Raw genomic sequence first — 14,987 nt, 5'->3', positions numbered from 1 at the left:
AAACAGATTGGTGTGAGGGGGTACAGTTTAAACAACTTCTCAAATCTAGTACCTCGTACCGCCCATCATCATTGTGTTCTCGTGTCATTTACACTGTTGAACGTCAATTTCTTCAGGTGGTTTTTTCTTCACTTCGACAATTTCAATAACACTTCTAATAAAAAGGGGAACGCAGTATCAACCATACCTCAGAAGAATAAAATGGACCGAGACGCGCGCATCTTCAACCCAGAGTTGCATGCAGCCTAGGACTTCAGCTAGTGAGGCCAAACTAGGCGAACAGCTATCCCAACAGACCTCGACACCATAATACATCAAATTTATCCTTCTACTACTATCCAAACTACTCACTGCAAGAGTCCAAAACTCTCCAAATTACTCATTGCAGTGGTCGTAGCAAGCGCTTGAGTTCCCAAAATCTCCTACTCCTGAAACCTTGTAGCCCTTGGCTCATCAAATAACTCACTGCAGTAGTCCAAGCAAGTCCCTGAAGCAATTCCCAAAAGCTTCCATTCCGGAAATCTTGACTCATTAAATTGCGCAGTGCAATAATCCAAGCAATTCGAAAAAGATCCCACTCCTGAAACCTTGAAGCCCTTGATTCATCAAATTACTTACTGCAATAGTCCAAGCAATTCCAAAAAGCTCTCACTCCTGAAACATTGAAGCCCTTGATTCACCAAAGTACTTACTGTAATAGTCCAAGCAATTCCACAAAGCTCCCACTCCTGAAACATTGAAGCCCTTGGTTCACCAAAGTACTAACTGCAATCATGATAGTCCAATCAATTCCCAAACGCTCCCACTCCTCAAACCTTCAAGCCCTTGATTCACCAAAGTACACTCGCGCGAAACTCTCTCTGGCCCCAGGGCACTGAGTTGTAAGTAACAGGGAAATCTCCTCTGGCACCGTCCGATTAGGGGGCTTTGAAGACGGAAGATGCAATTAAACAGGGCGTGCGCGCCAAGGGCTAAGGTTACGCAAGTCCCAGATAAGCTTCTGACATTGGATACCGCGGCAGTCATTGGGCTCATTAAAGCTCTAGGTCCAAAAGGATGGGGCATGCAGAAGGAGGGAAGAGACCTAATCCATGAAATTATCAAGGCAGAGAGAGTGCGCGTGAAGAAAAAGCGTCCGGAAGAAGTTGGGGAAAAGGTGAACATAATATTTTTTCCTGGGGATGACTTGTTTGCAAACGCTGACATGTCAACGCATTTTGTCAATCTTGTTTTTACATTTAGTCAAGTTTTGACTAAATCCGTAAATGTTTTAACATAGAGGGGGAATCGAGACGAGGGTCGTGGTGTATGTGTGTGTGTGTGCGTGTGTGTGTGTGTGTGTGTGTGTGTGTGTGTGTGTGTGTGTGTGTGTGTGTGTGTGTGTGTGTGTGTGTGTGTGTGTGTGTGTGGTGTGTGTGAGTGTGTGTGTTTGTGTGTCTGTCTGTCTGTGCGTGTGTGTGTGTGTGTAGAGCGATTCAGACCAAACTACTGGACCGATCTTTATGAAATTTGACATGAGAGTTCCTGGGAATGATATCCCCGGACGTTTTTTTCTTTTTTTCGACAAATACCTTTGATGACGTCATATCCGGCTTTTTGTAAAAGTTGAGGCGGCACTGTCACACCCTCATTTTTCAATCAAATTGATTGAAATTTTGGCCAAGCAATCTTCGACGAAGGCTGGACTTCGGTATTGCATTTCAGCTTGGTGGCTTAAAAATTAATTCATGACTTTGGTCATTAAAAATCTGAAAGTTGTAAAAAAAATTAAAAAAATTATAAAACGATCCAAATTTACGTTCATCTTATTCTTCATCATTTTCTGATTCCAAAAACATATAAATCTATATATATATACGACTAGTGTCTGTGTGTCTGTGTGTCTGTCTGTCTGTGCGCGATGCACGGCCAAAGTTCTCGATGGATCTGCTTCAAATTTGGTGGGCTTATTCAGAGAGAACCCGGACACAACCTCATCGATGAGATATTTCAACACGTGCTCTCAGCGCGCAGCGCTGAACCGATTTTGGTTCCACCTGAGCTACCCGGGCCCCCATACCGACACACCAAAGCCGCTAGACCACATCACAACGCCAAAGTTCTCGGTGGATCTTTTTCAAATTTGGACACCGTATTCAGCTACACCCCGGACACAACCTCATCGACTGAGATATTTCAACACGTGCTCTCAGCGCGCAGCGCTGAACCGATTTTGGTTTTTCTGTTCATTTCACCATTCCCAGTAACTCTTCCTTATCTTCTCCAGTGTTTTGCGTTTATCTCCCTTCCTTCGTGTGGCTTCAATCCATATTCCCGTTACTGACTACGTTACTATTTTTAGAATGTCACTGCGCTGTCCAGAACGCTTCCCTTGCACCCGTAAGTTGTTCTTACAGTCAAAGTGAAAAGGTCGAATCAATTTATAGCCACGCGAAAAATACACTGTCACCTATCTCTATATATTTATAGATATAGATATACATATAATATACGGCTTCTCTGTGTGTGTGTGTGTGTGTGTTTGTGTGTGTGTGTGGGCAACACCTGTGGATTGTAGAGTTCTGTTTGTGATGTGGTCTGGCGGCATTGGTGTGTGTCTATATATGTTCAGGCCTTCCTTCCAGAAGCCATAACAGTTATTCTCAATCCCGTTTGAGTGGACTTCGGCTTCACATATGATTGTGGTGTTTCGGCACTCGGTTACATTTGGCGTCGTCGACAGCGATGGGACTCGACATGAGATATTACAACACGTGCTCTCAGCGCGAAGCGCTGAACCGATTTGGGTTTTTCTCTTTATCTTCTCCAGTGTTTTCAGCGTTTATCTCCCTTCCTTCGTGTGGCGTCAATCCATATTCCCGTTACTACGTTACTATTTTTAGAATGTCACTGCGCTGTCCAGAACGCTTCCCTTGCACCCGGAAGTTGTTCTTACTGTCAAAGTGAAAAGGTCGAATCAATTTATAGCCACGCGAAAAATACACTGTCACCTATCTCTATATATTTATAGATATAGATATACATATATATATACGGCTTCTCTGTGTGTGTGTGTGTGTGTTTGTGTGTGTGTGTGGGCAACACCTGTGGATTGTAGAGTTCTGTTTGTGATGTGGTCTGGCGGCATTGGCGTGTGACTGAATAATCAGGCCTTCCTTCCAGAAGCCATAACAGTTATTCTCAATCCCGTTTGAGTGGACTTCGGCTTCAAATATGATTGTGGTGTTTCGGCACTCGGTTACATTTGGCCACGCTGTCTGTCTCTGTCTCGCGATTCACCCCGGCGAAGCCGGGTATTCCTCTAGTATGTTATATTTGGATTAAAAACAAGCTCTGAAAATTAAAAATATAAAAATTATGATCAAAATTAAATTTTCGAAATCAACTTAAAAACACTTTCATCTTATTCCTTGTCGGTTCCTGATTCCAAAAACATATAGATATGATATGTTTGGATTAACAAGAAGAGCAAACGCTCGATCGAGTCACTTTCGCAGTTCTGAATATTATATGAGGCATCAGATGGACAGGAAGAAATTGCTATTCACAACACAATGAGTCACGTTCACATAAAATTTGAGCCCGGTCACTTTTATAGTTTCCGAGAAAAGCCCAACGTTAAGTTGTGTGTTGCCGAACAGAAAAGGCTAGTTATCTCCCTTGTTTTTCTGATAACGTTCGTAAAAGGCTACAGATGTAAATACTTTGATGTAAAGAATAATCCTACAAAGTTTCAATCACATCCGATGAACTTTGTCAAAGATATAAAATGTCTAATTTTTCCTTTGACGCTGACCTGTGACCTTGAAAAAGGTCAAAGGTCAACGAAACCATCGTTAAAGTGTAGAGGTCATTGGAGGTCACGACTAAACAAAATATGAGCCCGATCGCTTTGATAGTTTCCGAGAAAAGTCCAACGTTAAGGTGGTGTCTACGGACGGCCGGCCGGACGGCCGGCCGGCCGGACAGACTAACACTGACCGATTACATAGAGTCACTTTTTCTCAAGTGACTCAAAAACACGCTCAGAAAGTTAAAACGAAGAGAGGTACGGAAAAGCGTGCTATCCTTCTCAGTGCAACTACTACCCCGCTCTTCTTGTCAATTTCACTGCCTTTGCCACGAGCGGTGGACTGACGATGCTACGAGTATACGGTCTTGCTGAAAAATTGCATTGCGTTCAGTTTCATTCTGTGAGTTCGACAGCTTGACTAAATGTTGTATTTTCGCCTTACGCGACTTGTTTGTTTTGTTGTTGTTGAGGATCCATAAAAAAGAGAAAAGGCTAGATCCACTAAACAACAACAAAACCAGAAGCGTCCAAAACACGTGACAACAGGAAGCGACAGTTACACAAAATCGTTCGTTTCGCATTTTAACAGAATAAAAATTAATAATAGCAAAAAATGAAAACGGACCTCACAGCACTGAAGAAACCGTTTATATCATAATTTGCAATGAGCACTAACACACAGAATGATGTTTTACTAGTGGTGATTTTTTTTTTAGCAAGAATTTCCCTGTTGCTGTTTTGGTCCACTCAGGTGAATATTTGTGCATTTGTTTCAAACCATTCCAACTTTCAAACCATCAGCCGCTGTTCCTGTGACCTTTCTCCTTTTACCTGACGCCACCGTGTTTTCCGTCATGTGTGACTGTGCTCACGTTTGCATGTTTTCACCTGGTGCAGCTGTTCTTATTCAACTGTCAGCAGGTTGCTTGGCTAGATACACGTCGGTGGAACTATTAACAGACAGAAATATTGCTTGCATACAACGGTAGACCATGTGTGTTCCTCTTGAAAACGGGTGCAAGCAGAAATTGACACACACAAAAACGAATATAAAAATGTAAACATACAATACGAATATAATAACGTATATATCTGTTGCTATAACTTGATTTTCCCCTCGGTGACCATCTACACACAGATCAAGCGAGAAAACATCATTTTTATAGTCCCCATGCATCTAACGCAAACACGCAAGTCATCACAAAACCGAATGAAGACAACGTCAAAACATATGTGCGTAATTCGACGCACAAACGGTACATTAAAGCCTTATATTAAATTAATCAATAGGGCACAATCGACTTCGCGAAGTCTACTCCACGAAGCTCGCTGCACGAAGTGTTGGCGCTGAATTATTGGTAAAAAGATTTTGCGAAGTCTTCGCGAAGTCAACTTCAGACTCGAGTCAATTAAAGAAGACAATTATGTGCTTTACGAACTGCAATTGCAAGAGTAAAATATTACTTACTTTACTCATCTTACACCAACCAAAACTAATCCATCCAGCTTCCCACTATCCCTATCTCAACATCCCCGCACACCATTCCTCTGTATCCATCAATATGAAGCTTATATAGCGCGTATTCCGTGGGTACAGTTCTAAGCGCTTGTCGAAGAGTTGTCAACACAGGACTAACAAAGAAACTAACATCTTCAGACGGACACGAACCCTATCACACACTAGCAAACCCTGGTAAACATACAACAAACAACATGTCCCACTTGATACTACTAATACACAACTCGTGCAGGATATCTTCCTTCATGCCGGGATGTTACATAGATTATTTTCATCGGCACACTTGATTTGCCAAAATGGCCATACATGTTTTAATACTTTTCCTTGGTGTAAACAATTTATTATTTCTGTTTACATCATTATATCATCATACAATGTTTATGTTTAAGTATGAAAACAACAACAAGCCTAACCTCTCCGCAACCGAAAGAGGGGGACAAAAGTTTGGTACATCTCACAAAATTACGGCAAAGGTTTCAGCGATTTAAAAAAAATGTTGACATGTCGGCGTTTTGCATACTGCCAATGCTAAACTACATCCCTGTATACAGAGCATATTCCATCTCCACGGTTACCACGTAATGGTCAGTGAAGGATTTATAACATTGCTGAGTAAATTATTTGGATTGGGGGGCCCGGGTAGCTCAGGTGGTAGAGCACTGGACTTGTGATCGAAAGGTCGCTGGTTCGAATCCGGGCCGGGACGAACTTTATGTGCAGACCCAGAGACGGTATCCATCTCTCACCCCCGTGTCACCACAATGGCACGTTAAATATCTTGGTCATTCTACCATAACTGCAGATGGCTAATACCACCTAAACACGCATACATCAAAATCCGTGAGGGCGTAAAAACTCGAATCGTATAAACCAATTCATGTCCAATTAAGACCTGACGGACAATAAGCCCCTTAAAATTTACTTACTAATTGGATGCCCCCCCCCCCCCCCACAAAAAAAAAGAAAAAAAGTCGCAAAAACCTTGACGACAACAGTTCCTCTTGAGAAGACATGTTATGACAACTTTCTCACCAAAAAAATCAATTTTTGACTGTTCTCTACATTTTGGCAGAATACCACACAGTGACTATTGGTGGAAAAATGTCTTAAACCAAAAAATGAAGACACATTTTTGTGACACCAATGTTTTGTACAAAGACTTAAATTTTCATTTATGTTTATGTATAATCTAAAATCCAGCATTTCCCCGACATTTATGGGATGGAGATCATTAGACTTGTATCATTTTACTTGTTCAACATTCAAGGACCTAAAGTGTTAAATATGTATATATATCTTTTCGCTGTATCGTTACCTTGTGATGCCAATAAAAACAAGTGATTACCTGTTTAACACTCCACAGCGCACGAGTAAACATCCCCCAAAAGCACATGCATGTAACAACAGAGACCCACACCTCCAGTGAGTACCTCCGAGTTGCTGTTATCACACAAAACTATCTCGCAACTGTTCCAAGATCTCTGTATAGCACGACGCTAGAAAAATGTCAACAAGAGGCCAAAACCTGACCAAACACTCGAGAAGACAAACTCGCCGAGTCCCTTTTCTGAACAGATTTTTCCTTCTCTTTCAAGAGCGCGGGGAGGACTTGTGTCTATTATACAGTGCGGCGCAGTCCTCAAAAAGACACTTTCCTCCTACCATACACTGCTTCCTAAAGCACTCCTCACAACGCGGGCCACGGGAGTCAAGTAGCTGCCGCGTTGTGACACGGGTATGGCGGCATACCCGCGGCAAAAGTGACAATTACGAAGACCACCGTGATTTTTGTTATTGCCACTGATAATTAAAAAGATTACTGCTGCAATGCTGCATCTTCCAAAATAATTCAAATACAATATAATGATACACAAAATAATAACGGTTCCGACTTTTGGTCGTCCATTAGTTTAGCACAGAGTGAAAATTAATGACAAGAAAAGTACACATTCATCTTTGTCATGACTAATCACTGGTACAGATTTTTTTAAATCACTGGTATATAACCAATTTTTTGCAAGAACACACAAAGAACAAAGAAAAGGGAAAAAGAAAAGACTTCTGGCACAAGTGTACTAAATGAGAAGTGACTCAAACGTACAACACACGAAGAACAAGGTTAAACCGGCATTTTGGGGTTATTCTTCGACATTATTAATGAAATTAGCAAATATCACTTCGTACTCTATCACCTTTTGCATGCATACGCTGGAAGTCCTACTCAATATTTTCTTAGAGGTATATCGACAACTCAGCAGTGATCTTTGTTGAGTACTGACGATTAAAAAAGATTCACTGTGATCTGTGTACTTTCACTCATACCCGATATCATGCCAACGCTGCGCATGTGTGAAAAGTCCTGTTGTTTTGAAGAAAAACATGGGCTAGTCACAGTGCTCTTAAATAATTTAGTTACAGAAACAAGACATAGGCAATTAAAAAGCGTTTAATTGGTGTAATTCTTGGTGACAAAAAACAAAACAAATTTAGTGGGTTTTTTTTTAATTTTAGTAAGTACGCTCTTCGCTAATCAACAGCATGCACTTGTCAAAAGTCGCGATCGTTATTTTCTTGCAAGACATCGGTAATTCAGCAATGTTCTTATTTATTTTATCATTGAACAGTAATAACGAAGATTAATGCATGTGTTCTTTGAACGCAACAACTTTTGACTGAAATATACTTTCGCAAAATGCCACAACTGTTCTTACCTTGGAAACTATTGGTAATCCATTGGTGATCTTCGAAATTATAAGTGACAATAACAAAGTTTACTGCAAGTGTTTATAATGTTCACTTTTAGCAGTAACGTGTCGCCATACGTAGCAAAGAAAGAGAGAGAGAAGGGGAAGAGAGAAAAAGAGACTTTATAACTTGATTATTCTCTACGGGGCGCCCGGTGCACGACGCGGCAAAGAAAGGAATGCATTAGCAAGAGGACACAGAATGGGGAAGAAAGAGGGGATCGGAAGGAGGGGGAGGGAGGGGGAGAGGAATTACAGTCAATTTGTCACAGAAGACTAGCGACAATCGAACTCGCGAGAGCGCCACCCACCCGACTCCTAATACACTGGAACCTCCCTATACAAAACATTTTATTAGGCTTTATTTATTTATTTCGGCAAAACTGTCGCAATAGCCTTAGTCGTTTCGGCCGTTTTTGGTAGATTAAGGCAGTCCTTGGATTCCACTTTTCCACACAGTGAAACGCTGGGCAGTTCTGTCAAAATGACAGCAAATGTTTTGAAAGAAGTTTCGGCGTTTTGCCGGTGTAACACGAAATTTTTACTCCACGAAAAATTTACTCCGGAGTAAACATTTCGTACGAAATTCTTACTCCGAGTAAATTTTTCGTACGAGAAAAGAACTCCCCAAGGCACGAACAAATTACTCCCTCCACGAAATTTTTACTCCCCATTTTTTTTTACTTCCAGTAAAAATCTCGTACGCGAAAATGGGATGCGGGCGAAGGTATAATGCCAATATGTGATCTCGCGCAAACGTATGTCGCGCTACCCTCCCTCCACCACTTCCACCACCAAGACTAACAGGGGACAAGGGAGTATAAATTTCGTACACCTGGCATGGGAAGTTAAATTGCTCGTGTTAGGGTGAAGTAATTTATTCGTTTTTTATTCGTCAGGGGAGTAACATTTGTGTACGAAATGTTAACTCGGAACTCACCTGTCGTGGGGAGTAATTTTCTCGTGTAATGGGGGAGTGCTTTTTTCGTAAAGGGAGTAACATTTTCGTACGAAATTTTTACTCCGGAGTAAAAATCTCGTGGGAGTAATTTTCTCGTGTTACACCGGCTGTCGACGTCTAACGACATTCCTGCCTATCAAGACCTTTTAAGGCCTTGCCTTCTCGGATTCTCTGTTCATCACATCTGTTAATGTACTTCCATTTTCTTAAGACTCTCTCCCTTAAGACCTTGCTTTTTCAGGTTTTTTGTTCATCACATCTGTAAATTTACCTCCATTTTAAGACCTTGCTTTTTTCAGTTTTTTTGTTCATCACATCTGTAAATTTACCTCCATTTTAAGACCTTGCTTTTTCAGTTTTTTTGTTCATCACATCTGTAAATTTACCTCCATTTTAAGACCTTGCTTTTTCAGTTTTTTTGTTCATCACATCTGTAAATTTACCTCCATTTTAAGACCTTGCTTTTTTCAGTTTTTTTGTTCATCACATCTGTAAATTTACCTCCATTTTAAGACCTTGCTTTTTTCAGGTTTTTTTCGTTCATCACATCTGTAAATTTACCTCCATTTTAAGACTTTGCTTTTTTTTCAGATGTGATTAATTGTTCATGAGCTGTGTAGGTTCCCCTCTATTTTAAGACTCTCTTTTATTCCAGACCTGATTTTCTCATTGTTTTTGAGATCTTAAAAGAGGGGTTCCACTGTAGTGTAGAACATTTCAGGCTGGGGACAGGGCGGGCGGAACAAAAAGAAAAGGCAAGGGCGAAGTGTGTTTAAATTACCCCTTTTTTGTTGCTGACTTTCCAGACACGAGGGCAATGAATGTAATGTGCTTTTCTTTTCTCTCGCGGCAATGACGGGAGGGAAGTCTTGTTCAGAGTGCATTTGTTTCCCTCGAACCTTTCTCAGCGGTGGACATGGAGGTATAACCTTGTTCAAAATGAACTTTTTCCACTAAACTTTATTTGATGAGACAATGCACTTTTTTTTCTCTCTCCTACACTGTCACATAAGCGACAATAAAGATACGAAACGTCCATCAAAACTTTCTCAGATGTTGCAAGAAAAGTATAAAACCTCGCGCAGAATGAACTTTGTCCACTGCATGTTGTCAGAGGCCCCGATGAAGGCAGACAAGTCTGTTGACAACTCTTTTTCCAACTAAACTGTCCAAGATGCCACAATGAAGGTTGGGACCTTCTTCAAAGATCACTTTCCTCGCCAGATTTCTAAGATGTGGCAGTGAAGGTAAAAAAACTGCGTTCAGGATGAACTGTTCCCGTTAAAATCTGAGAAACAAAGAGACGCAAGCGCTTTAAATGCATACGACACACATATGTGCAACAAGAGTAAGTGAGACTTCTACGAAGCCAATTTCTCGGCATCTGGGAGTTATTACAAGCATTGAAATGAACAAGCAACTTTCATTCTAAGACGTCGCTTTGTTTCTCATATTTTAGAATCAAAAAACAAGAAAGGTAGGTTGTTGGAACGTTTGTTATTGACAAAACAATACATTCACAGATATGTCGACCCAACGGTCTTTTAAGTGAACAGACAAACAAATATTCACACAAAACTTATCTTGATAGAATCAGTTTTCGTATAAAATATTTTCTCATATTTTCAAATAGTGCTCTACCTCATTTGATTAAGATTGGTCCCTTTCAATGTTCTCAGTGGCAGTGATGAACGTTAGACACCTCTGTTCACCGTGCTTTTTCCCACTCACTTTTTCCACATCTTTGTAAACCGTCTACGAGCTACTGACACCAGCTTCCTTCTATCTGTCTCTTTCTCCCGTAAAACAAGAACCCTCTTTTACAGAATGACAAAATAACCTTCTTCTTCTTCAGCGTTCGACGGTTGTGTCCAAATAATAGGCCTGCTGATTGTATGAACTCGCAGGTTCGGCGCAGGTCTTCCACAGTTGACAAATTAACCGTTGACACCACCTTAAATACACTTCTCTCGGTAACAACAACAACGTTGACAAAGGTAGATAACTAAATGAATGAATAAATGAATTAATAAAAAAAATACACGAAGAAAAAAATCAATAAATAAACGAATAAATAAACTAATAACTGAGTAGGTAAATAAATATATACATAATAAATAGGGAGCCTTCCTCAAATTATTTCGAACAGTCTTTAAGCTTCATATTCTTCTTCGTCAATTGAAATATCGGGGATACAGGTTACTGGCTTGGTGTTGTGTTTGTGTGTGTTTTTATATTTAGTCAAGTTTTGACTAAATATTTTAACATCGAGGGGGAATCGAAACGAGGGTCGTGGTGTATGTGCGTGTGTCTGTGTGTGTGTGTGTCTGTGTGTGTGTGTGTGTGTGTAGAGCGATTCAGACTAAACTACTGGACCGATCTTTATGAAATTTGACATGAGAGTTCCTGGGTATGAAATCCCCGAACGTTTTTTTCATTTTTTTGATAAATGTCTTTGATGACGTCATATCCGGCTTTTCGTGAAAGTTGAGGCGGCACTGTCACGCCCTCATTTTTCAACCAAATTGGTTGAAATTTTGGTCAAGTACTCTTCGACGAAGCCCGGGGTTCGGTATTGCATTTCAGCTTGGTGGCTTAAAAATTAATTAATGACTTTGGTCATTAAAAATCTGAAAATTGTAAAAAAAAAATAAAAATTTATAAAACAATCCAAATTTACGTTTATCTTATTCTCCATCATTTGCTGATTCCAAAAACATATAAATATGTTATATTCGGATTAAAAACAAGCTCTGAAAATTAAATATATAAAAATTATTATCAAATTTTTTTTTTCGAAATCAATTTAAAAACACTTTCATCTTATTCCTTGTCGGTTCCTGATTCCAAAAATATATAGATATGATATGTTTGGATTAAAAACACGCTCAGAAAGTTAAAACGAAGAGAGGTACAGAAAAGCGTGCTATGCAGCATAGCGTAACCACTACCCCGCTCTTCTTGTCAATTTCACTGCCTATGCCGTGAGCGGACCACGAGTATACGGTCTTGCTGCGTTGCATTGCGTTCAGTTTCATTCTGTGAGTTCGACAGCTACTTGACTAAATATTGTATTTTCGCCTTACGCGACTTGTTTGTATTGTGCTGGCGATAAACAAAATAAAATTGTTTTATGCTGGCGACTCGATAAACAAAAAATATACGTGGAAGGTGGAATGCGCAAACCAATTAGCAGCACTTGCTTCACTGAGCAACAACAACAACACAAATATATGAATTCAACTCAGAATTAACTCCTAGCATTGCACAGCAAAGATGCCGCAGAGATTTCGATACAAGCTGGGAATCGCTATCATGACAACACTGTTGCCTGCTCTCGTGCCACGTACACTTGTAGATTATTGTCTTCTAAAATGTAACGATCTTCTCAGAAGAAAAAAATAAAACGACAATCAAAAATATCTATAACCCTGAGAATCATGATTTTTAACAACCGACAGTTTTGCGACTCAGCTTTCTTGAAACAACAACAACAACAACTACAACAAAAACAACAACAACAACAACAACAACAACAACAACAACAACAACAACAACAAACTGAAGTCTTTTAGCCGCGCGATACGTACGGCAGTTGGTGGAATACCTCACAAACTGGCCTCAGCGGTCAAAAATTCATTCATCGGGTAGAAAATTCCCATTCTTTTAATAGCTAAGTCAGTTGCCATAAGGCTGAACCGTTTTAAATGGAAATGTGCTCGTACTTACACGGATCTCTACACAGATGATGCACATTGGAAGAACGACTGAACCTAAAATCAGTCCTAAAAACGATCGCTTCTCAATCTCAGTGAAGTGTTCAGTTGGTGGCTCAATTCAAACTTCTTAACCGTTTGACATCGCTCTTCTGCTTTGTTGTTGATGTTGTTGTTATTGTTGTTGTTGTTGTTGTTGTTGTTGTAAACATTAAAAAAACAGACAGCTTGAACGACTCAGTCAGACAGACAAACACTGACTTCGTCTGGAACATGAGCACTATCATCATAGTTAGTCATCATCCTCAACATCATCATCATCATTGTTTGTCGGACTCGTCTTCAGTTTTCAAAGGCCTGATTTTGATTGTTATTTTGTTATTGTTGTGTTCTCGTTATTCACAAAAGCACCGCGTTTGGCATGAAGTCTTTCTCATTAACTATCCAAGTATACTCATCTCTGGCCTGGGCTAAGATTAGCCGCGAAAGAAACAATGAACTGAACCAAAACATTGTTAACCTCTATCGTTGGTGAAACACGTGGTTCACTCTCATAGCCAATATCGATATCATGTCCATCATTGTGCCTTCTTGAACACTAACAGAGATTCGCACGATACAAACTCAAAACAAATTAAAACTGAGATACGCCAAAATAATTCTATCTCTCACCAGTAATTTCCAAATTCCGTTCGGCATGACAGCATAAACAATACGCAATATCAAACCTCAATCGAGACACTCGTAGAAAATGAAAGTGGGGAAAAACTGACTGAGTCCAGTTACCACAATCTGAGGCCGATCGACACTGAGACGAACATTCTTCGGCTACTAAACGAAGTAACTGACAGACCCGTGCATAAAGGGGGACAGAAGAAGTAAAACTTTGACAGAAAAGACACACAACTGACAGAGATAAGCAGAGATAAGCAGCGAGGAGTATCATGAACGTCGAAAGAGGCAATTATATATATAGATATACATGTGTGTACTAACCAGAACCGAAGCAGACGATAGTTTGGCAGTCAACAGTAGCCGTCTGCTACAACCAGCGACACGATGAGGATGAATGAATCGTCTGCTACAGAACTCACTGACAAAAACACCGTCACACTCACGCACACACGTGAAGCAGAACCAGAAGTTATCGACACAGTGAAGGTTGTGTTTTGCCACTCCGTTCGACAGTTGTTGAATGGTACACACACTTCTCACAATGCTCAACACACAGCCCCCTTGTCTATCGTGTATCCGAGGCTTGCAACCAAGTAAATTGCCCTGTTAGCGCAGCACGGGCCCGCAAGAGAGAGGCGGGCAGGTGTGTTCACACTCAAGCTACTCCCTCGTCTCAGTCTCTCTCTCTCTCTCTCTCTCTCTCTTTCGCTCTCTGTCCCTTCTCCCTCTCTTTTTCTCCGCTCAGTCTGTTGTCAGCTTCTTGGGAGAACTTGTGTTCGTTGTGTTTCGACCAGCCCCTCAATACCAACTTTAAAACTATGTACGCGGATCCGACGTGGACTTGTCACGTTAACGTTCACTTGCGCTGCAGTTTTCGTGCCTAGTTTTCGACCAAGTCGACATTTATGACTGAATGCTCCTATAGTTACCTGATATTTATTCAAGAAGCACGAGAGATTTTGTTCTCTTATCGTTTGAATAAAAAGTCGAGGTTTTGCTATAGCTAAAATTTAAAGCCTTCTTTTAGACGGAGTCGAAAGAAAAACCCGGGCATGCGTTGTGCCCTCGAATCCAGCTTCGTGAAGAGTCAGGCGCGGGAAGGGAGATAACAGCGCTCCTTCATACAGCATTGGCGTGAAGACTCGATCATCTCGCTTGACTGAACCTTGTGACAATCGCAGTGTGCGCTCGCCGGGCTTTTTGAGGGTTTATTTTACTACTTGCACCTAATTATGCAGAGAATGATGCAGCAAAAGGTGTCGACAGTGCGAAAAGAAAGATTTTAGGGCTCTTTTTTGTCAATTGTTCAACCACCTATATTGCTTTAGATTCACTTCTTTTTGGTTGTGGGTGGCGGAGATTTTTTCTTTCTCAACTGCAAAACAGCATAACCTCATGATTTCCTTTGAATCTGCCGAACCGATGTTTAATAATAGAACAAATAAATAAATGTTATACGTTATGTGGTTTGCTCATTCGTCTGTTCTATTTGTTAAACCGGCACATTTTAAGCCCATATTTCTTGGATTCACTGTCATTTCATTTTTGCTCATTTCTTGGAACTGTACTGTACTTTTTT

At 40.5% G+C, this 14,987-nt stretch overlaps 1 protein-coding gene across 2 annotated transcripts in view; it reads right to left on the bottom strand.

Annotated features, from left to right (window-relative positions):
* The window catches only part of LOC138952476 (probable G-protein coupled receptor 75), a 33,080-nt gene extending 18,890 nt beyond the window's left edge, over window positions 1–14,190 (bottom strand). The window contains exon 1 of one of the 2 annotated variants that reach the window (XM_070324153.1): window positions 13,730–14,190. The gene's annotated coding sequence lies outside the window, so the exon portion shown is untranslated. Of the gene's footprint in view, window positions 1–6,657; window positions 6,936–13,729 lie in introns of those variants that run through there. The other variant, XM_070324154.1, reaches the window with a different exon arrangement.
* Window positions 14,191–14,987: the final 797 nt, after the last annotated feature.

This window comes from Littorina saxatilis, linkage group LG17, assembly GCF_037325665.1.
Source record: "Littorina saxatilis isolate snail1 linkage group LG17, US_GU_Lsax_2.0, whole genome shotgun sequence".
Lineage (NCBI taxonomy): Eukaryota > Metazoa > Mollusca > Gastropoda > Littorinimorpha > Littorinidae > Littorina > Littorina saxatilis.
The sequence above is the reverse complement of the archived record's forward strand: the minus strand, read 5'-3'. Positions and strand labels throughout refer to the sequence as shown.